Source organism: Carassius auratus, chromosome 41 (assembly GCF_003368295.1).
Source record: "Carassius auratus strain Wakin chromosome 41, ASM336829v1, whole genome shotgun sequence".
NCBI classification, from domain to species: Eukaryota; Metazoa; Chordata; class Actinopteri; order Cypriniformes; family Cyprinidae; genus Carassius; species Carassius auratus.
The window spans coordinates 9,293,413-9,317,003 of NC_039283.1; positions in this window are offsets into that span (position 1 = coordinate 9,293,413).

The following is a 23,591-nucleotide window of genomic DNA, read 5'->3' on the forward strand; positions in this document are numbered from 1 at the left end:
GATGCAGCAGTGGTTTTAAAGGAGGACGCTGTGTCTGCGCTGTGTCTGCGCTGGATGATGTAGATGTCAAATGCTGTGCTGATGGGGCTTCATCATGGCTACATCAATAACACTAAAGAGATCATGAAAGTTGACAGTGATTCATGATCTGTATTCATGGACTATGAAACAAACTGTAAGTGTTTAATTTATAAAAACAAAATGACAGTGTACACTGTCACTTATACACATGCTCACAATCTTACACACACACACACACACACACACACACGTCTGTTAAATGTATAATATCAGTGTTAATGTTGTGGTTAAACTGTAACTGTCATGCTAGAATAATGCTTTATTTATCAACTTTGATAAATTGAATGCCATACTTTTCTGCATTTCTTCTTACATGCATGTTACTCTTTGACTGTTTTTAATAAACATTTGCCTTTTGATGGTTATTATTTGTGTGTAAAAGTTATTGTAAAATGAACAAGATTTGCAAGTTTGATGCCTTGCTTAATTTGGATTTATTTTAGCCTCGGGCTGGGTTTGGTTCATTGTAGTAATTTTAAACCATTAAAAAAGCAACCAAGCACGCTGGGTTAAAAATAATAACCCAATTGATTGGGTTAAAATAACCCAGCATTGGGTTCTTCCCTTTTTGACCCAGTGCTGGGTTACCTAAATAACCCAAATTGGGTTGTTTTCAACCCAGCAGTTGTTAGAGTGTGTGTGTCTATATATATATATATATATATATATATATATATATATATATATACAGTATTGTTCAAAATAATAGCAGTACAATGTGACTAACCAGAATAATCAAGGTTTTTCGTATATTTTTTTATTGCTACGTGGCAAACAAGTTACCAGTAGGTTCAGTAGATTCTCAGAAAACAAATGAGACCCAGCATTCATGATATGCACGCTCTTAAGGCTGTGCAATTGGGCAATTAGTTAAATTAGTTGAAAGGGGTGTGTTAAAAAAAATAGCAGTGTGGCATTCAATCACTGAGGTCATCAATTTTGTGAAGAAACAGGTGTGAATCAGGTGGCCCCTATTTAAGGATGAAGCCAACACTTGTTGAACATGCATTTGAAAGCTGAGGAAATGGGTCGTTCAAGACATTGTTCAGAAGAACAGCGTACTTTGATTAAAAAGTTGATTAGAGAGGGGAAAACCTATAAAGAGGTGCAAAAAATGATAGGCTGTTCAGCTAAAATGATCTCCAATGCCTTAAAATGGAGAGCAAAACCAGAGAGACGTGGAAGAAAACGGAAGACAACCATCAAAATGGATAGAAGAATAACCAGAATGGCAAAGGCTCAGCCAATGATCACCTCCAGGATGATCAAAGACAGTCTGGAGTTACCTGTAAGTACTGTGACAGTTAGAAGACGTCTGTGTGAAGCTAATCTATTTTCAAGAATCCCCTGCAAAGTCCCTCTGTTAAAAAAAAGGCATGTGCAGAAGAGGTTACAATTTGCCAAAGAACACATCAACTGGCCTAAAGAGAAATGGAGGAACATTTTGTGGACTGATGAGAGTAAAATTGTTCTTTTTGGGTCCAAGGGCCACAGGCAGTTTGTGAGACGACCCCCAAACTCTGAATTCAAGCCACAGTACACAGTGAAGACAGTGAAGCATGGAGGTGCAAGCATCATGATATGGGCATGTTTCTCCTACTATGGTGTTGGGCCTATTTATCGCATACCAGGGATCATGGAACAGTTTGCATATGTTAAAATACTTGAAGAGGTCATGTTGCCCTATGCTGAAGAGGACATGCCCTTGAAATGGTTGTTTCAACAAGACAATGACCCAAAACACACTAGTAAACGGGCAAAGTCTTGGTTCCAAACCAACAAAATTAATGTTATGGAGTGGCCAGCCCAATCTCCAGACCTTAATCCAATTGAGAACTTGTGGGGTGATATCAAAAATGCTGTTTCTGAAGCAAAACCAAGAAATGTGAATGAATTGTGGAATGTTGTTAAAGAATCATGGAGTGGAATAACAGCTGAGAGGTGCCACAAGTTGGTTGACTCCATGCCACACAGATGTCAAGCAGTTTTAAAAAACTGTGGTCGTACAACTAAATATTAGTTTAGTGATTCACAGGATTGCTAAATCCCAGAAAAAAAAATGTTTGTACAAAATAGTTTTGAGTTTGTACAGTCAAAGGTAGACACTGCTATTTTTTTGAACTAATTTTTCTTTCAACTTTCAACTAATTGCCCAATTGCACAGCCTTAAGAGCGTGCATATCATGAATGCTGGGTCTTGTTTGTTTTCTGACAATCTACTGAACCTACTGGTAACTTGTTTGCCACGTAGCAATAAAAAATATACTAAAAACCTTGATTCATTCTGGTTAGTCACATTGTACTGCTATTATTTTGAACAAAACTGTATATATATATATATATAATATCTGTGTGTGTGTGTGTATTTTTGTGCTGGTGGTTATGTGTGTATAATCCTTCTGTGAGATTTCATTGCAGTGTTTTTCCGGGATTCTGTCCTTTCTAAGGTAGGTCCTCTGTGAACATCCCCCTTGGCTGGATTCAGAAACCAGGTGCTCATCTTGCAGTGTAACATCCCTCATCAACATTTAGTTCAGATGGTATGATAGCCCTGCTTCCGGCTTCATGCTTCCTGGATCATCAGGCCCCTGGAACGGTACTGCAAAATTACCTGGATTCTGGCTAGGTCGCTCTGAGGGATATCAGGATACCAGGATATCTCCTCTTCCTGAAGCATCAAGCGGGAAGTATTAGACATTTGACAGAAAATGGATAGTTTAATTAAATATTTTCTTTTTTCAAATGTATTTCTCTTTTTAGGTCACTGATAAAGAACAGGCGGTGTCTGTGATAAATGCTGGTCAAAGAAGAGAATGTCCTTTACCAGCTGTCTGATGTTGACCAATGATGTTAACAGAATGCTGTCTGTCAAATTAATTTAATTCAAATAATGTGTATATACAACTCAAAATGTAATATGAACAAAACGAATAGGAACATATTCACTGGTAAAGGTGAAGGGGAGTAGCTTGAAGATGTCATGTTTCAAAATCACTTGACATCACCCAACGTTCCTCTGGAGGCAAAACGTCCTCTTAGGCTTCGGCTATGGTTCTTGTGAAGGTAGGGGTGGAGCATAGAGACTATGCCGTTTCTCGTTTGTTACTCTAGAGTAGACCAATTCACTTTATTGGGGCATACATCCCCCATCTGGTATGGAATGTGGAGTATGACTTGATTTTTTTTGCCAGACATGACAGATGGCACCTTTAAGGCATTTTAACTTTAAACCAGTAGTAACTCTGGTCCTGGAGGTCCAGTTTCCTGCAGAATTTAGCTCCAACCCTAAACAAACACACCTGAACAAGCTAACCTATGTCTTCAGGATTACTACTAAGTTACTGGCAGGTGAGTTTGATCAAGGTTGGAGCTAAACTCTGCAGGGAAGGGGACCTCGAGGGCCAGATTTAAACCCCTGCTTTAATCCTGACATGACATACAGCCAAGTATGGTGACCCATACTCGGACACACACACGGACACACGCGCGCAACCATTAATGCTACGGCGCCCGGGGAGCAGTTAGAGGTTTGGTGCCTCAGTTGTGGAATTAAAGGTGGAGAGAGCACTGTACATACACTCCCCCCACCTACGATTCCTGCCAGTCCGAGACTCGAACTCACAACCCTTTGATTGCAAGGCCAACTCTCTAACCATTAGGCCACGACTTCCCACAATCACCATCGTTGCTGGCCAAATATAAACTATAATAAAACTAACTTCAGTAAAAACTAAAAAAAATTGTCCATTCCCTGTTGTCCTTTCACATCAAAATCCACTGACATTTTAGTTTAAAACTGGTTTGGAAGTTTTTATTTATTTATATTTTTATAGCTTCTAAATGGTGCTTGATCTGTGATATTTGTCTCCTGATTCAGACAATATGACTTTTTCACTGAGGAAAGAAATATTATGGATAAAGGATTACTTAAGCAAAAGGTTTGAAAAAATGTTTTAATGATGGATTTGTTTCTTAGAAACATGCAGTGGTGTAATGTAACGAAGTAAAAATACATAGTTACAGTACTTAAGTATTTTTTGGGGGACTATCTGAACTTTATTTGGGTTTTTATATCTTAGCCAACTTTTACTCCACATTTCCTAATTAAATGTATTGTTTTACTCCGATATGTTTCCCCAAAGCAGATTCATTACTTACTACAAAATAGTCTACAGGAAAGCAGGTTTGACTAATTAGTGGTCTAGCGTTTGCAAGTCAGACTCATAAAAACACCTTTGCTCATTTGTAAACAAGTTTGCACTGCGCACAACCGCAGATTTTTTTTTTCCCACTCAAGTTGAGTCTGGGGTGTGCGATATACATCATTGTCTGTGATAATATGATAAGTGTTGTTGTAATGATGTGCAATCTGATGTTATCAAGTAGGCCATATCACCAAATCAAACACAGACTGCACACACATTGATTTATTAGTCTATTAAACCTCAAAATTCCAGGCATTCAAAATTGTAGACGGCAAAATGTATTCTGTATGCTCTCTATATTTATATAATTTAATGTAGGCCTTAACTTAATATCACATAAAGAGTACCTTTTTTTTCTGCAGATGCATGAACATTTTAAAGTTCAGTAATGCAATAAGTGATTTACATTTTAAACATAATGTTTTCTCTGAGCAATGGACGTTGTTTACTTATTGAACGAATCAGCTTTTTGAATGAATCAGTTGAATAAATGATTCAGAGATTCATTCATTAACACGGTCAAATTCTTTGTTTCTGAATGACTCAGCCATTTGAATGAATCGGTGAATCTTGTTTTGTATTTTGTCTAGGGATTCCGTATATTATCTAATGCACATTCCTCATTCCCATTAGCAGATATAAAACAATTTGCTCTTACCTCTGAGACCTGGATATGTGACAAAAAGACTTAGATTCCTCCCTGACACCCACACCTGCTCAGCTAGGTCAAGCCTCTTGAAGCTTAGTAGGACTATTCAGTTCCAGAAGAATATGTCACTCAGAGACTCTTCTTCTGCACATTAGTGTTAACCTCACAGGTCACACCTGCATGCTAGTATAGTTAAAATAGCACAGCTAGGTAGAGGTTCCATCACACAAGTTCATTTCAAGGTGCATCACCAACAATCTCATGGACTCGCTCATTAGCATTCATTTGGTGTCACCTACTCAGAGGTGTAAAAAGTACTCAATGAAATTTTTACTCAATTAAAAGTACAAGCATCTGGTCAAAATCATACTTGAGTAAAAGTAAAAGATTCAACTTTTTTTTTTTCTTTTTTTTTTTCTTTAACCTTTATTTAACCAGGGAAATCCTTTGAGAACAAGTCTCTTTTGCGAAGGAGCCCTGGCCAAGAAAGCCGCAATAAAAGTTCCACATAAAATACAAAATATGATAAATACAATGAACATACAAGACATAATACATTAACAGTACAATGAATCGACCAACGCAAATCATGACATCCCATTGTCACCATAGACTTATCCTAATAATCCCGGTACTTTACTAGCCTCTTAAATTGACCAAAGGAGACCAAGTTAACAAGTTTTAAGTCATTCTGTAACCGGTTCCATGCTGATGGGGCAGAAAATCTAAATGCTTGCTTTCCTAACTCTGTACGAGCCCTAGGCACAACCAGGTGGAGATTATCATTAGACCGCAGAGAGCTGGCCTTGAAGGACATAAGCCTACATAAATAAGGAGGTAATGTCCCAATGATAGATTTATATATAAACAATCGCCACCGGGTTAGCCTGCGCTGGGCAAGGGAGGGCCACTGGACTAGATTATACAGAGTGCAACAATGTGTAAAGGGTTTGCACCCTGTAATAAATTCTCAAACCTTTAAATTGTACTCAAGTATTAAAAAAGTAGAAGTACGTTTTTAACGTTTTCACTTTATTTGTGCTGTCTATTCAATGTCAATGTCTAAAAAGACAATTAATCTTTTAAATGTTTATTTGGGGCATTTGGAGTTTTTTTTTCTTAGCAAATATTGATAAATAATTATTTGTGACTTATTAGATTAATTAATGAGGAAAGCATGTAATTGTTAAGATTAAAAAAAATATTCACTGACACTTCTAATTCCTACTTAATGATTCATATGATGACATATTGTAAATACAACGTATCCACCACCTGTTAAGAACATCACTGAACATGAATTTCAATTAATTTAGCATATAATGTTTATTTAAACACTTTTTTGGAGATTTGTAACATTTAATAAATAAATAAAAAAATCCCCCCAAAATATTAATTGTATTTAAATTCTCATCACTGATTTTATTTGCTCTCAATTTTGTGCATTCAGCTAATATATTACATAGCTAATGGCTCTATCGAAACTGAACAATTAATGAATAAACTTAATTTTTTTTTTGGGGGGGGGGGGGGTGCATTTGATACCTTAATATGTTTCCTCAGATTTGGTGGTGAACTTTTGAAGTTAGACATTTACCTGATGAAAGTCAAAATTGAAGTAGAAATGTGTGTATTTAATGCATGAAAAAAAATTCATTAGTTCTCACGTTAGGCACACAAGTTTGTGCTTCTGTTTACCATATTTAATGTGTATAAGATAAAATAAAAATATAATGTTCTTTTCAAGATGAAATAAAATTGTAAGTAAAAAGTGCAGTTTATTTTCTTCAGAAATGTAATCAACACAAAGTACAAGTACAAGAGGACCTATTGATGAGCAAATTATACATTTCTCCAAATCTGTTCCGATGAAGAAGCATACTCATCTCCATCTTGAGTGGCATGAGTGTGAGTAATTTTTCATTTTTGGGTGAAATAATCATTTAAGAAGTACCAATAAAATCATCACTATCTGTACTTCACCAATCTAAGTTGCTATGTGATTTAAAGTGAAAGACCTGGATATGTGACAAAAAGACTTAGATTCCTCCCTGACACCCACACCTGCTCAGCTAGGTCAAAACTCTTGAAGCTTAGTAGGACTATTCAGTTCCAGAAGAATATGTCACTCAGAGACTCTTCTTCTGCACATTAGTGTTAACCTCACAGGTCACACCTGCATGCTAGTATAGTTAAAATAGCACAGCTAGGTAGAGGTTCCATCACACAAGTTCATTTCAAGGTGCATCACCAACAATCTCATGGACTCGCTCATTAGCATTCATTTGGTGTCACCTACTCAGAGGTGTAAAAAGTACTCAATGAAATTTTTACTCAATTAAAAGTACAAGCATCTGGTCAAAATCATACTTGAGTAAAAGTAAAAGATTCAACTTTTTTTTTTTTTTTTTTTTTTATTTAACCTTTATTTAACCAGGGAAATCCTTTGAGAACAAGTCTCTTTTGCGAAGGAGCCCTGGCCAAGAAAGCCGCAATAAAAGTTCCACATAAAATACAAAATATGATAAATACAATGAACATACAAGACATAATACATTAACAGTACAATGAATCGACCAACACAAATCATGACATCCCATTGTCACCATAGACTTATCCTTATTATCCCGGTACTTTACTAGCCTCTTAAATTGACCAAAGGAGACCAAGTTAACAAGTTTTAAGTCATTCTGTAACCGGTTCCATGCTGATGGGGCAGAAAATCTAAATGCTTGCTTTCCTAACTCTGTACGAGCCCTAGGCACAACCAGGTGGAGATTATCATTAGACCGCAGAGAGCTGGCCTTGAAGGACATAAGCCTACATAAATAAGGAGGTAATGTCCCAATGATAGATTTATATATAAACAATCGCCACCGGGTTAGCCTGCGCTGGGCAAGGGAGGGCCACTGGACTAGATTATACAGAGTGCAACAATGTGTAAAGGGTTTGCACCCTGTAATAAATTCTCAAACCTTTAAATTGTACTCAAGTATTAAAAAAGTAGAAGTACGTTTTTAACGTTTTCACTTTATTTGTGCTGTCTATTCAACGTCAATGTCTAAAAAGACAATTAATCTTTTAAATGTTTATTTGGGGCATTTGGAGTTTTTTTTTCTTAGCAAATATTGATAAATAATTATTTGTGACTTATTAGATTAATTAATGAGGAAAGCATGTAATTGTTAAGATTAAAAAAAATATTCACTGACACTTCTAATTCCTACTTAATGATTCATATGATGACATATTGTAAATACAACGTATCCACCACCTGTTAAGAACATCACTGAACATGAATTTCAATTAATTTAGCATATAATGTTTATTTAAACACTTTTTTGGAGATTTGTAACATTTAATAAATAAATAAAAAAATCCCCCCAAAATATTAATTGTATTTAAATTTTCATCACTGATTTTATTTGCTCTCAATTTTGTGCATTCAGCTAATATATTACATAGCTAATGGCTCTATCGAAACTGAACAATTAATGAATAAACTAAAAAAAATTTTTTGATACCTTAATATGTTTCCTCAGATTTGGTGGTGAACTTTTGAAGTTAGACATTTACCTGATGAAAGTCAAAATTGAAGTAGAAATGTGTGTATTTAATGCATGAAAAAAATTCATTAGTTCTCACGTTAGGCACACAAGTTTGTGCTTCTGTTTACCATATTTAATGTGTATAAGATAAAATAAAAATATAATGTTCTTTTCAAGATGTAATAAAATTGTAAGTAAAAAGTGCAGTTTATTTTCTTCAGAAATGTAATCAACACAAAGTACAAGTACAAGAGGACCTATTGATGAGCAAATTATACATTTCTCCAAATCTGTTCCGATGAAGAAGCATACTCATCTCCATCTTGAGTGGCATGAGTGTGAGTAATTTTTCATTTTTGGGTGAAATAATCATTTAAGAAGTACCAATAAAATCATCACTATCTGTACTTCACCAATCTAAGTTGCTATGTGATTCAAAGTGAAAGCATGGCTCATAACAAAACAACTTGTTTCACAATTTACACTTTCCAGGTGCTTTGAGTTTAAATCATTAATGAAGTTACTTTCACATTTGAAAAAAAAATATTTTGAGCACAGGGAATTTAGCATTTCACTAGTTTTGTAATGAAAAGCTCATTAAAAATTTAAAATTATTGTTGACAACTTTTCAAAAGCTTACTTAATAATAAATTAAAAACAAATAAAACTATGTTGCATTCAATATAATTTAGTTGATAACTGACATTCAGCAAATGTTTTGGGTTTGTGGTTGTAACATTAGATTTTATTTCAGATAGTTGCAAGCTTTCAGTTGCAAAAATAAAAATGAAAATGTGTTTAGTTTTACACAAACAACTCCACCCCCTCCCCCCACAAATCTTTGTACCACCACTTCCTGTACATAGATGGTTCAGTAGGGACATGCATAAAAAATATAAATGTAGTAACCATGTCTAACAAAACCATCATAAATTAAGCCATGACAGGTTTGCCATTATTGATGGCAAACACCAATATGCAAAGCAGTCATATTGCTTCATAAATGATTAAGCAACTAATAACCATTACTTGATCTCTGCTGTGATCTCAGAATGACTAAAAACCACTGTATCATTTAAACTCATCTTGTCTAGTCATATTGTTGGTGCAATAGCCAAGGACTTCCCCATGCTTGGCTTAGAGAAGGTCAGCAGTTCTTTTACAAAAGTGTTAAAGTCACATGTAAATATAAACATAATTTGTATAAGATCATATGCACTGGCCTTATTTAACCCCATTTAAAAAATTAAAAAAAAATAATAATAATAAAAAAATCCTTAGTTTATACTGTGCCAAAGTGTAAATATCATATATTTTCAGGGCGAGTGACTTTTGAATGCAAATTCCCTAAAAAATATATTATAATAAAATTAAAAATAAATAGTTAAACAATTACTAATGGTTTATTTTTGTGTCTTCTATGACTTTTTTGTTTCTTTTTCCTTGCTGAAGGCCAATAAGAGACAGCCAAGTGAGCCAGGACTCTTTTTTTTTTTTGTTATTATTATTATTATTATTAAGTGTTACATGATACTCCTGACTCCTGTGTTCTGGTTACATTTTCCAGACATGATGACAAAACACTGACCGCAGATGAGAACTGTCAGCATCAGCCATTTCTGTGTTGTTTAATCGCCCTCCCTCCCTCCCCTCACTTTCCCACAGCGTTCATGCCTTTGAAGTGCTCATCATTCCTGTAAACATAAGTAATTTTGATGAGGGGAGGAAAGTACTGCAATTGCTTTCATAGAGGCTGAGAACCTTAGAGTTCTCTCAAAACATTCAAAGTGCAATGATCCCAGTGTTTATTCCGACTACGGTATAAACAAACAGCCATGCATATCTTTAATTGTGACAGATTTCTTGGACATCCAGATACCTTACAAGCCATCTAATTTTCCACATTGTCCTCTGTTTATTTCATGCAGAGAGCCATTTTTAATTTTTTTTATGTCATGCAGAGAGCCAATTTATAATAATCAAAGATGTGTCTTATTTGTTGTCAAATTTGTCCTGCTTGTCTTCACAAATGTTAATAGGTATGCTTTGAATTACCTTCATCAACCTCATGTTCTGTCGCTTTGGCTGTCTGCTCAGTCGTTCTTTTAAAGCTTTATTGTCATTCATCCATGTGCCTTATACAAGGGAAAGATGTAGCATTTCTCCTAGGCCTTGATACAAAATCAAAGAGATGACAGGATAACTGGTAATTATAATTAAAGACAAGACAAGTGCAAGTGAATTAAAAATACACACTCTAAAAAAAAAAAAAAAAATTAAATTAAATAAATAAGGTTGACAAGGTTCTCTGTGAGCCTCTTTGGATACTGTGAGCGTTGTTAGGCCTCTTCTCTCTGGAGAGTGTTATCTTATTGAGGACTCTGCTCCCCGAAGCTCCTATAGGGTAGCATTGTGAGTAGTAAGCTCTCTGTAAGCCTCCTTGCATAGTATCCTGAGCATGAGATATCATTAGTCTCCTCTCGATTTAGAGAGTTGTCATGCTAAGGTTTTCATTTCCAGAGCTTGGCTTGAGTTTGCTAAGTTGCTAAGCTCTTTGTGAGATTCCTTGGCCATTGTGAGCACAGTCAGGCCTCCTTTCATTACAGAGAGTTATCTTTATTGTGGCCTCCACTCCCCAGAGCTCTGTTAGAATAGTGTTTGTGAGCTGTAGGCTCTCTGTGAGCCTCCTTGCGTGCTGGCCTGAATAAGAACATAGTTAGGCTTCCTCTTTCCTGTTAAGTTCTCTGTTCTTGAGAAGCTCCGGCCTATGATCGTGCTGCTGGTGCAGGGAGAGGGTCTTTTGAGTCTTTGACTTGACTCAGCAAATAAAATACTCAAACCCTTCAGCATTGTGGCATGGGTATACCATTCCCCATAGCACCATCTAGGGGACACAGCGCAAGTTTCCCATTTGAAAGGGAATGTTTCCGTTTCATGGCTCCCTGAGAAGGGGAATGAGACACCGCATCCCCTTGATATTACATTGTTCCTTGACACTGTCCCTCTGGCTTACTTAGTTGAGGACACGTAAGTTCCAGTGATTTCATTGACTTGACTGAACAGATACTATTTAAACTGAACTGAGCTGAATGATGACATCTTTGAATTCAACGATGAACTGCCCTTTTTCTTTATTGACACACTAAATTCCTATTTAATGCTGTTCAGTTGCTTTGTTACAATCTGCATTATTAATGGCTATATAAATAAAGGTGACTTGACTTGATATTCTTCAGGAATTATTGCATCTTTCCTTGGTCATAGAGTATAGTATCTGAAGGAGGGGTAAATACAATACATTTTGCTCTGACAGGTAAATTTTAATTTTATTTATTTAAATATGGATCCTGCATGTTATGCGTGTCTCTGTTATTGAATGGCTAAGGTGCTTTTCATTTACTACACACAGAAGCACGCCTGACACTTGTGGTGATTTCAGCATCTGCCGTCTCAATAAAATGAGGATGGAAACACAATGTCTCCAAACCTGCTCTGAAAGTCACTTTATGAGCATTTTACTGTTTGATTTGAGTAACACTTGCATACATATTACCAGTGGTGGACGAAGTACACAAATCAAGTACTTGAGTAAAAGTACAGATACATATGGTAAAATATTACTCCAGTAAAAGTAAAAGTACTCCTTTTTCAATTTTACTCAAGTGAAAGTACAAAAGTACTCGAGTTTTTATGTACTTAAGTAAAAAAGTACTGCAAGATAGATGTTTGCAATTTTATATAGGCTACTTAATTTAATTTTATATTAGCACATATTCTTTTTATAATCCTACTGCTCAAAATACCTTGGATTTTTTCAAAATAACCACTATATGGAGTCAAGATATATTTTTGTTGTTGATATGGACTACGCTGACGAGAGTAATGTTCACTGTGAAGCTTACACTGTGATGTACCTGAGAGAAAACAGAGATGACCATCTGATTTTCACCAGTAAGAACAAAGTATTTTAAAGTTTGTTGTTTTACAGAATATCAAAGTTACAGTAAAGACCAAAAGTTTGGACACACCTTCTCATACAAAGAGTTTTCTTTATTTTCATGACTATGAAAATTGTAGAGTCTCACTCAAGGCATCAAGGGCTATTTGACCAAGAAGGAGAGTGATGACCTGGCCTCCACAGTCACCGGACCTGAACCCAATCCAGATGGTTTAGGGGTGAGCTGGACCGCAGACAGAAGGCAAAAGAACCAACAAGTGCTAAGCATCTCTCGGGGAACTCCTTCAAGACTGTTGGAAGACCATTTCAGGTGACTACCTCTTGAAGCTCATCAAGAGAATGCCAAGAGTGTGCAAAGCAGGAATCAAAGCAAAAGGTGGCTACTTTGAAGAACCTGCAATATGACATATTTTCAGTTGTTTCACACTTTTTTGAAATGTATATAATTCCACATGTGTTAATTCATAGTTTTGATGCCTTCAGCATGAATCTACTATTTTCATAGTCATGAAAATAAAGAAAACTCTTTAAATGAGAAGGTGTGTCCAAACCTTTGGTCTGTACTGTATATATGACATGATAATAAGGCCTGAAGTTAGGAAGAATATTTTACGGAAAAAAAATAAAAAAAAAAATGTAAATAAAGATAATTATTTTTTCCTTCTCAAATCTTGTCTGTGGTTTAAAAACACCCCTGGCCAAACGGGGTGCATCTCTTCCCACTGATAATTACTGTAGTTACCATGTTCTGAACATCACATCCTTTCTTTTCTAACCAGATGTAAACTACGGTATATTATATATATATATATATATATATATATATATATATATATATATATATATATATATAGGTGGCTGAATAAAAATATTTGGACATTATTTATAAAAATTACATCAACTTAGCACCAACAAGCTTGTTAGCTAGACAGTTAGCATCAGCTAACAATATTTACTTATTTTCAGTACGATGAACATTCATGTCTGTCTACTCGTCTAGTTAATCCAAACAATATACATATGTATAACGTTACTGTCGATAAACAATATAAAAACAGACGTAAGGACATTTTAATAAAACTGTTAACATTACGGCAGCGGTGAATTTGAACGTGCACGAGTTATTGTATTTAATCTGTGTTATTTTATGGGTTTTTTGTTGTTTTTGTTTTTTAACTAGAATTGATGTGTCTGCATCGTCTGCACTCGAGCATTTCAGTGGGCTTAAATAGATCACTCTTTACAACGGATTTAGTTTCCAAACAACTGACAGTTTTGACCTAAATATGATTTTCAGTTACAATAATTAATCCAAAATTTCGACATTAATAACTTACTTTTAGCAACGTCAGACGCACGCGCTCACAAGATCTCCCGGTTCTTACTTCTGGTGACTCGCACTAAACGGTTCATTTGAATCAGTGAGTGGTCGACTCCAGAACAGCTGCAATCGAATCATTATAATTCGTAAACGAATCGTTTGGTGTGATTCGCGATCCGATTTAAAAGTTTATTTTGAAAAGATTCAGTTCGTTCATGATGAATCAGACACCGCTTCTGCGTGTCGGAGCACGTGATATTATAGGGAGTAACGATATGTTTTATGAAATGTAGTGAAGTAAAAAGTACGATTTTATGCTTTGGAATGTAGTGAAGTAAAAGTAAAAGTTGCTCAAAATAAAACTACTCCAGTAAAGTACAGATACTTGAAAAATGTACTTAAGTACAGTAACGAAGTAAAGCTACTCCGTTACTGTCCACCACTGCATATTACACTGAACTGTAACGGCACATTCACTATTTTACTACTATTTTTACTACAATTTTTTAGTAGAATTTACATAACCGACTACTACTACTACTACTACTACTACTACTACTACTACTACTGTTACAAAAATGGGGGGAAAAAAATATATAATTTTTTTTAAGGATTAATAACACAACATTTCTTCCATGATTTAATTTTAATTGTAAATCCCCTTTCTTTGCCAAAAATTAATTTCTTATTTTTTTAATAATTAAATGATACATTTATTTAATGTTTTATGCCTTCATTTTGACAACAATAAAAATTAAATACACAACACAGAATTTCTGAGTGGAAAAAAATCATAAGGCTACTTTAGAAAAAAAAAAAAGGTAATAAAATTAAAATAAAAGTGAAAAAAAAAAACCAACTGAGGGCCCTTAACTTGTAATTTTTGTTAAACTTTTAATAAATTGATGTTAAAATGTATTTTACATTTTGATTAAATAGACATGGTTTTTATTGATAAAAATGTAATTTAACTTTTAAAAAGGAGTTGAGAAAAAAAGCAATACATAACAATTAAAACAGGGGAAAAAAGCAACTCCAAACAATGGATTTCATAGGGCCCTATATCCCTCAGCCTTGAAACCACTTGGGAACCACTGCTTTATTCTTTAAAATGGATCCATTAATCGTGTTTATTATATATATACTTTTTATTAAGTGGAAATCAGTTTACTATTATAAACTTGACTGATTGCTTCACTTCCCCTTTAAAGGGATGTTTGTGTTGCTTATTTTTATTTATACTATTTATCATTTTTGTGCAATTACTTGTCAGTTGAGTTGGTGGCAAAATCTTCTGCAGTGTTAACATGATGTTTATTACTGCATAAAATTAATCAAATGGATGTTTAATTTCATAAAGTACAAGTTGATTTCAAAATGCACATACATTTTTTGCATTCTGTGTACTATAGTTCTGTGTACTACTATACTATACTATACTATACTATATATATATATGCCATGGGTATATGGTTATTGCTAGTCAAATGTTTGGAATAATTGGAATTATGTTTTTGGAAAAAAGGATATTTTACTTATTTATGTGATTAAAATACAGAAAAAAATAAATAAAAAACACTGTCATATTCTGAAACATTACATTAAAAGGTTAGTTCACCCAGATAACAAAATTATGTAATTAATAACTTACCCTGATGTTGTTTCAAACCCGTAAGACCTCCGTTCATCTTCTGAACACAGTTAAAGATATTTTAGATTTAGTCCCTCCATTGAAGCTGTGTGTACGGTCTACTGTCCATGTCCAGAAAGGTAAGAAAAACATCATCAAAGTAGTCCATGTGGCATCAGAGCGTCAGTTAGAATTTTTTGAAGCATCGAAAATACATTTTGGTCCAAAAATAGCAAAAAGGACGACTTTATTCAGCATTGTCTTCTCTTCCGTGTCTGTTGTGAGAGAGAGTTCAAATCAAAGCAGTTTGGATATCCGGTTTGCAAACGAATCATTCAGTTCACCAAATTGAACTGAATTTGAATTTAAACGGTTCGCATCTCTAATACGCATTAATCCACAAATGACTTAAGCTGTTAACTTTTTTTTAATGTGGCTGACACTCCCCTTGAGTTTAAACAAACCAATATCCCGGTGTAATGCATGCACTCAAACAGTACACTGACTGAACTGCTGTGAAGAGAGAACTGAAGATGAACACTTAACGTTACATTATTCTTCATGGAGTTATGAAGGATGCAGTACTACTCTATAAGTATTCAAGATTAACAGGATATTGAGTGAAAACGAGCATTTCACCCCCCCTTTAAGCAGTTAAGCATGAAAATAAAACTGAAAAAAGTGCATAGTATGAACAGTGCTCTGTGTGATTTTAATATTCGGACAATAAATGTTGTTACTTTAATCAGAGGTGGACTGTAAGGAAGCACATTAGTTAAGTTTACTCAGGGCCGGCCCGCGGCATAGGCGGTAGTGATGTGTCGTTCTTGAACGATTCGTTCATTTTGAACGAATCTTTAATGTGACTCGGGAAGAACGAGTCGTCTCGGGGAGTGATTCGTTCAGTCGCGCATGCGCATTATTCTATGGGTTCTGTTCTAGTAGTAGTAATTCACCTGTCAGTCAATGCAGTCTTGAGCTGGAAAGAGAATTGATTAGTTCATAGTTCGGGTCTATCGGGTTTTTGACTCGTTCCTTGATCACGTGACAGCCCCATACGCTTACCCAATGCAGTCTGAGCCGGAAAGAGAATTGATTAGTTCATAGTTCGGCTCTATCGGGTTTTTGACTCGTTCCTCAATCACGTGACAGCCCAATACGTTAAACCCAATGCAGCATGAGCCGGAAAGAGAATTGATTAGTTCATAGTTCGAGTCTATCGGGTTTTTGACTCGTTCCTCAATCACGTGACAGCCCATAACGTTAAACCCAATGCAATATGAGCCGGAAAGAGAATTGATTAGTTCATCTCATGAGTCTTCGGGTCGAGTCGTTCCTTAATCACGTGACAGACCCATACGCTAAAACCAATAGACACTGACAGTAAAAGAATGCAGAGAATTGAATAGTTCATCTTTCTGTTCTTCTGGTTTTTCGTTCTTTTGTACTGTGATGTGACAACATTGGCTAGAGTAATTAGTTCATTTACAACTTTCCTTACAAAATGGGTGCGTAGTACTTATTTATTATTAGTATTATTTACTCTTACAGTAACGTGATGCATTTCTGGTTTCAAATTGTTATTTTTAATTTCTGTCATGGTGGTACTTTTCCATAACACTGAATGTGGAAATAAAGAGTTGGTTATGCTTAAAATGTTGATCTTTTTTTCTGTTTGTTTGTTTGTTTTTGTTTAGTTGTGCAGTTATTAAATCAGATTGTCTGTGTAAACCATACTTTTGTAACATATGACACTTTATAAACATTAAAAACACTGTACATACTTTTGAATAGTTGTTTGTTGTTTATTACAGAAAAGCTTTGTAACAAAGAGGACAACTATTCCAAAATAAATTAAAATAATAAAAATGTAAATAATTAAAAATGAAATTAAAATTAAAAGATAATAAAGCCACAGGGTCTAATAACCTTAACAAATTAACTTTAAGAGTCTGTGAGTTCTTCTATCTGAGATAATCTGCCCAGTTTTAGAAAAAAAAATTCAGATGGCACGGATGTGGCCACAATGCAAAGTGTTGTCTTTGTGACTTCAGAAAGGCTTGTGTATACTGGTGAACATCTCCTCCACCAGGCCAGAGGGTCTGATGTGCGGGGTAAGAATGACTCTGCAAGGTTGGCCATCATAGCATCTGAGGTCTTAGAAGAGGTAGCAGAAGGCCTCAAGCTTGCTACCCTCTCGTCAAAGTCTTCCCAAAACATGGCCCCTGCACTGGCAGTGCACCAGGATCTGAAACTCCTCACTCTGAGCTGGGTTAAAACACAGTGACAGAAATGTCAGAAATAGCGTATGGGGCTGTCACGTGATTAAGGAACGAGTCAAAAGGCTTGTTCGACTTCACGCAGCTCTGCGCAAACCGATCGCCGGCGGACTTGAAGCAGTGCATGATGGTTAGAAATTTTGTCCGACTTGATACAGCGCTGACGCCACATGACTGTGACGTGTGCCATCAAAGTACCGCGAGAGCGATTCGAGAGTAGCCGGAGAACTCAGCCAGCGCAGCTTCTGAAGAGCGGCTGCACAGGTTCTGATGACGACACAACTGATCCACGATTGGCTGGATTCACTGATGACACCGATGACGTGCGTTTCAAGTTTATTGCGAGTCGACTTCAGTTTCAGAAATTCTCATATGGACATTTAAAACAGTTCAATATGTTTTTATGTCTTCTTCATCTTATAAATCATATTTATTAAATATTGTTTTACTGTATTTACTTTATTGTTAATATAACGTTTGTGTATGTTTATTTTGCATGACTTTCTTTTTTATACAGACCTTTTACAGTATTCAGCAGCATAACCTATTCAAATGAGCATTTTTAATAACTAAAATGTTAATCTTAAAAACATACAATCTAATGTGGTCATAAATGTATGCTCCTATACAAATGATACATAATACATTGTGTTCCTCCATTTGTTTGGTTTCTTCATATTCTTTAGTTTATTTTGCTGTGTTTATACTTCACCTGCATGTGGTTAGCAAACTGCTAACAACTTGCTGTAACTTCAACTTAACAACTTGACAACATTCTGTTCACTTTCAAATAGTTGGTCTAAATCACAATATAAATCCAACAGAATTGTGCTTTTCTGTATATGAAAATCAGTGGTGTTATGTTTAAAATGTTAAAAAGAGCTCAGCTGGAGTGTACTGTAAATCTTGTTGCTGAAACCTTCTTAAAAAACACATACCCACCAGGGATTTTTTTTTTAGGTTACTTTTATCATTTTGTATTAGCAGAAACACCCATGTCATACTGCTAAAGTATATATTCAATATGTTATCTTGTTTTGGAAGACACCCTTCCAAAACACCACTTATACACGCATCTTAAATGCGATCAAGTAAGCAAACGCCACGTGATCTGCCATGACTGACGTAATTGCAGCAAACTACGGGAGCCACAACGTGTCCGGCTTCATATCTCCGTTTGCAGCTCCTCCCCACCTGCACGCGGCTACTCTCGCCGATCGGTTGCATCCAGCCGCAGTCGATGTCGAACACACCTATACTCGACCCGAAAGACTCATGAGATGAACTAATCAATTCTCTTTCCGGCTCAAGACTGCGTTAGTTTTGCGTATAGGGCTGTCACGTGATTAAGGAACGAGTAAAACTCGACCCGAGACCCGAAAGACTCATGAGATGAACTAATCAATTCTCTTTCCGGCTCAAGACCGCGTTAGTTTTGCGTATGGGTCTGTCACGTGATTAAGGAATGAGTCAAACTCGACCCGAAAGACTCATGAGATGAACTAATCAATTCTCTTTCCGGCTCAAGACCGCGTTAGTTTTGCGTATGGGGCTGTCACGTGATTAAGGAACGAGTCAAACTCGACCCGAAAGACTCGTGAGATGAACTAATCAATTCTCTTTCCGGCTCAAGACCGCGTTAGTTTTGCGTATGGGGCTGTCACGTGATTAAGGAACGAGTCAAACTCGACCCGAAAGACTCGTGAGATGAACTAATCAATTCTCTTTCCGGCTCGAGACCGCGTTAGTTTTGCGTATGGGTCTGTCACGTGATTAAGGAATGAGTCAAACTCGACCCGAAAGACTCATGAGATGAACTAATCAATTCTCTTTCCGGCTCAAGACCGCGTTAGTTTTGCGTATGGGGCTGTCACGTGATTAAGGAACGAGTCAAACTCGACCCGAAAGACTCGTGAGATGAACTAATCAATTCTCTTTCCGGCTCAAGACCGCGTTAGTTTTGCGTATGGGGCTGTCACGTGATTAAGGAACGAGTCAAACTCGACCCGAAAGACTCGTGAGATGAACTAATCAATTCTCTTTCCGGCTCGAGACCGCGTTGGTTTTGCGTATGGGGCTGTCACGTGATTAAGGAATGACTTAAACCCGAAGACTTCTTGTCAGATAAGAGGTGAGATGAGCTAATCACAGACTGAAGACCCAGGTAAAGAATGAGTATTTTTTTCTTTATCTCATAGCATTTTAGTTTTGTATTGTTTGTAGTGTGATCAACGTTTGCGTAAGTACTAGATGTGTTGGGGAGGTAGCACTTAATATTTTAATAACATTTTTGCTAAAATGAACGAAATGACTCGAAAAAAGATTCGTTCATTTTGCTGAACGAGACTCAAAAGTCCGAGTCAGTAAAATGATCCGAACTTCCCATCACTAATAGGCGGTATAGGCAAATAAGGGCGCCACTCACCCATAGGGGCGCCAGAATTAGTGAACGAGTGAACTTATTTATTTTTTTTACTTTTTTTTTTTTTTTTTATAATAGGCTACTATTTAAAAACCATTAATTCGAAATACTACCAAATAAAGCAAAAAATAAATAAACAAATAAATAAATAAATAAAGTCCGGCTCTTCAATCTTCCCCCGCCCATCGAGTGCTTGAAGTGCGTCAGAAACAGAGCGCGCGCACGATCAGTTGTTGGTAATTTGTTGTGTAGCGTGCCCGACGCCGCATCCAATGTAGACAGCACTGCTTTTGTTAACACACAGCTCGTAGAAACGGGTCTGGCAGCTCACTCCAGTTCTAGACATGGTGAAAGTTTCCTGATTGTGAAGGAAGGCCAAATTTACATGACACATTATAAATGAGCATAGTCTGCGATAGATACAGTGCCAAAAAGAAGAGAAAGAGGATAAAGACAGAGGTAAAAAGATGTAGTGAAAGAACAATTTATTGCAGTAAGATACTATAATTTCATGGCAGTTATTTTTACCTTAAACTTAATGTTAGCAGTTGTTCTGAGTTCTGAGTCCCCAGACTGTGATTTTGTACAATCATGTCAGTTTTAAGACGCATTTTTTATTATCACTTTTTTATTAATGTTTTACTCTACAGTTGTGCAGTTTTGGGGGGATACAGTACAGGCCAAAAGTTTGGAAACATTACTATTTTAATGTTTTTGAAAGAAGTTTCTTCTGCTCATCAAGCCTGCATTTATTTGATCAAAAATACAGAAAAAATTTAATATTGTGATATATTATTACAATTTAAAATAATTTGTTTTCAATTTATTATATATAAATTATCATGTATTTCTGTGATGCAAAGCTGAATTTTCAGCATCATTACTCCATTCTTCAGTGTCACATGTGACATCCAGTCTATCACATGATCCTTTAGAAATCATTCTAATATGATGATTTATTATGAGTGTTGGAAACAGTTCTGCTGTAATGTGTGTGTGTGTGTGTGTGTGTGTGTGTGTGTGTGTGTGTGTGTGTGTTCAGCAGAGTTGGGTATAACGCGTTACAAAGTAACTTTAAAATATGCGTTACTGTATTCTAATTACTTTTCGTGGTAACGCAGTAATGTAACTCATTACATTTAAAATAAATGTAATTTGATTACAGTTACTGATGTCAATAAAATTAAGTTACTTGCGTTACAAATGTATTAGTACGAAAAAATATTAAAGTAAATAAATTAAAATGCAATCACATTTTGGGGCGGCTGCGTCAGTTATTGAGCATGTGCTTTAATGAATTACTGGAGAACTCGTGCTGTTAAAATGGACGGAGATTTTTGTAACCATCAGGCCACGACTTCGACATCAGGGCACGATTTATTTTAAGATCGGGAGGGAAGGTAACTTCTGGACAGGTGAAGAGAGCTGTAGCAGCGTGTGTGGTGGAGGAAATGCTGCCCTTGTCGACTGTGGAATCGCACTCATTTAGAGACTTTCTTTCGATGATAGCCTAGCCTACTCGTGACGGACAGCTCTGTTCCCTTGCAGGACCGAAAGACATTTGCAAGGTATCTAGATAAATGCTATGCGGATAGAGGGCTGTCACTTTTGTGTAAAAAGCATTTTCGATTTTTAAGACATACGTGTTCATTGAATCGATTGTAAAATCGATTTTCCATGTCAAAAAAAAAAGACGTTTCCTTTTTCAACGCCACATATCGGACGAACGAGAGCGCAAAAGCACAAGTCAGCAATATTTCTTATTTATTGGCATTAGAGCTGTTATCGGGCCTTAAAAGTTAGGCCTGACAGGACCGGAGCTCGACAGGTTTCGGCCCGAGCCCGAAGTACATTTTGATTGACAGCTTTTTAAACCCCGATCCAGTGTGCAGCGCAGCCCGACATTCAGATGTGCGCATACACGCACAGCTCTTTTGCCTTTTGTCAACAATGAGTCATTTATACATGTTTTAACATAATTTCTTCATAACTAACGTAGACTAGGCCACTTGGAAGTTGGAATAAAGAAATAAAATAAGTCCTCTGTAACATCGTATCTCAGCACTCTAAATAGACATAGACTCATTTAGCCTATAAATAAACCAACGCACCAATAAAAACGATCTTTTTTAACAGATTAAATTAAGATATGGTATTTGGCAATAACGAAATTAAGATAAAGGCTCCGCCGGGTTTGCTTCTCATATCAGATGACATTTAATAAAAGAATAATGCCAACATTAGCGTAAATACTCTGTCCACATTATGCATTTAAGCCTTAATGAATATATAGTTATCATTTGAAAAACCTTTACTCACAGAGATTAGGCTAGATCTACATGTTTTTGTGGAGGATAAATGAATGAATCCACTGTAGATGTCTTCAGTGTGTTCCTGCGCCCACTGATGGTGATTATTCACTCATTATGCATTTAAGCCTTAATGAATATATAGTTATCATTTGAAAAACCTTTACTCACAGAGATTAGGCTAGATCTACATGTTTTTGTGGAGGATAAATGAATGAATCCACTGTAGATGTCTTCAGTGTGTTCCTGCGCTCACTGATGGTGATTATTCACTCATTATTCTCATTATAAACATGGTCAAAACTTTTCCACACCTCAGAACTTTGCTTTAGTTGGTGGTGCAACCAAAACGTATTTTTGCCAGAGGCAAGCCTCCGTTACACCTACTCAGCATCCATTTCACATATTTCTCCCGCTAATCGATTTACCTATCAATTAATATTAATTTACCTCACAAACCGGAGCGCAAGCCCGAGCCCGCGTAATATGATATAACTTAAGCCCCAACACGAGTTTTTTTTTACATCTATATTTGTGTAATTGTTTAATTATTTTAAAATTAATAGTTTGGTCAAAATCGATTCCCTATTTTCATTTTCGAAACTTTTTTTGGTTGGTCCGATCGATTGTGCTATCGATTTTCGAACGAAAAGTGACAGCCCTATGCGGATATGGAGTATGAACTAAAAAAAAAAAAACATTCGAGCGTTTGGAATATGTCTCCACAACCGCAGACATCTGGACTTGTAATAATAGAAGCTTCCATGGAACGACAGCCCATATGTAGTTAAGACATACTGTATATACATTTAAAAAGACTACAGTTTTCATTGTTAGGCAAGTTTATGTTAAGAATGTTAAGTTATAGAAATGCATTGGATCTTTAATTCAAGTTGCTGTTTTCATATTTCTGTAATATTTTTCAGTCAGTATTAAATTACTTGCAGTAATCAGTAATGTAATCAAATTACAATTTTAGAGCAGTAATTAGTAATTTGTAGTGGATTACTTTTTTTGGGTAACTTACCCAACACTGGTGTTCAGTGGCGATTTCTTTAAGACTGCAAGGGAAGCTCGGCTTCCCTTATAATGTCACAAAATTAATGGTCAAATATGTACTATTGTATTAACATTCTAGTGACTAAAAATGCGTTAGAAAACGTTCATCTTAAAGACGAGTTCGTTCAGA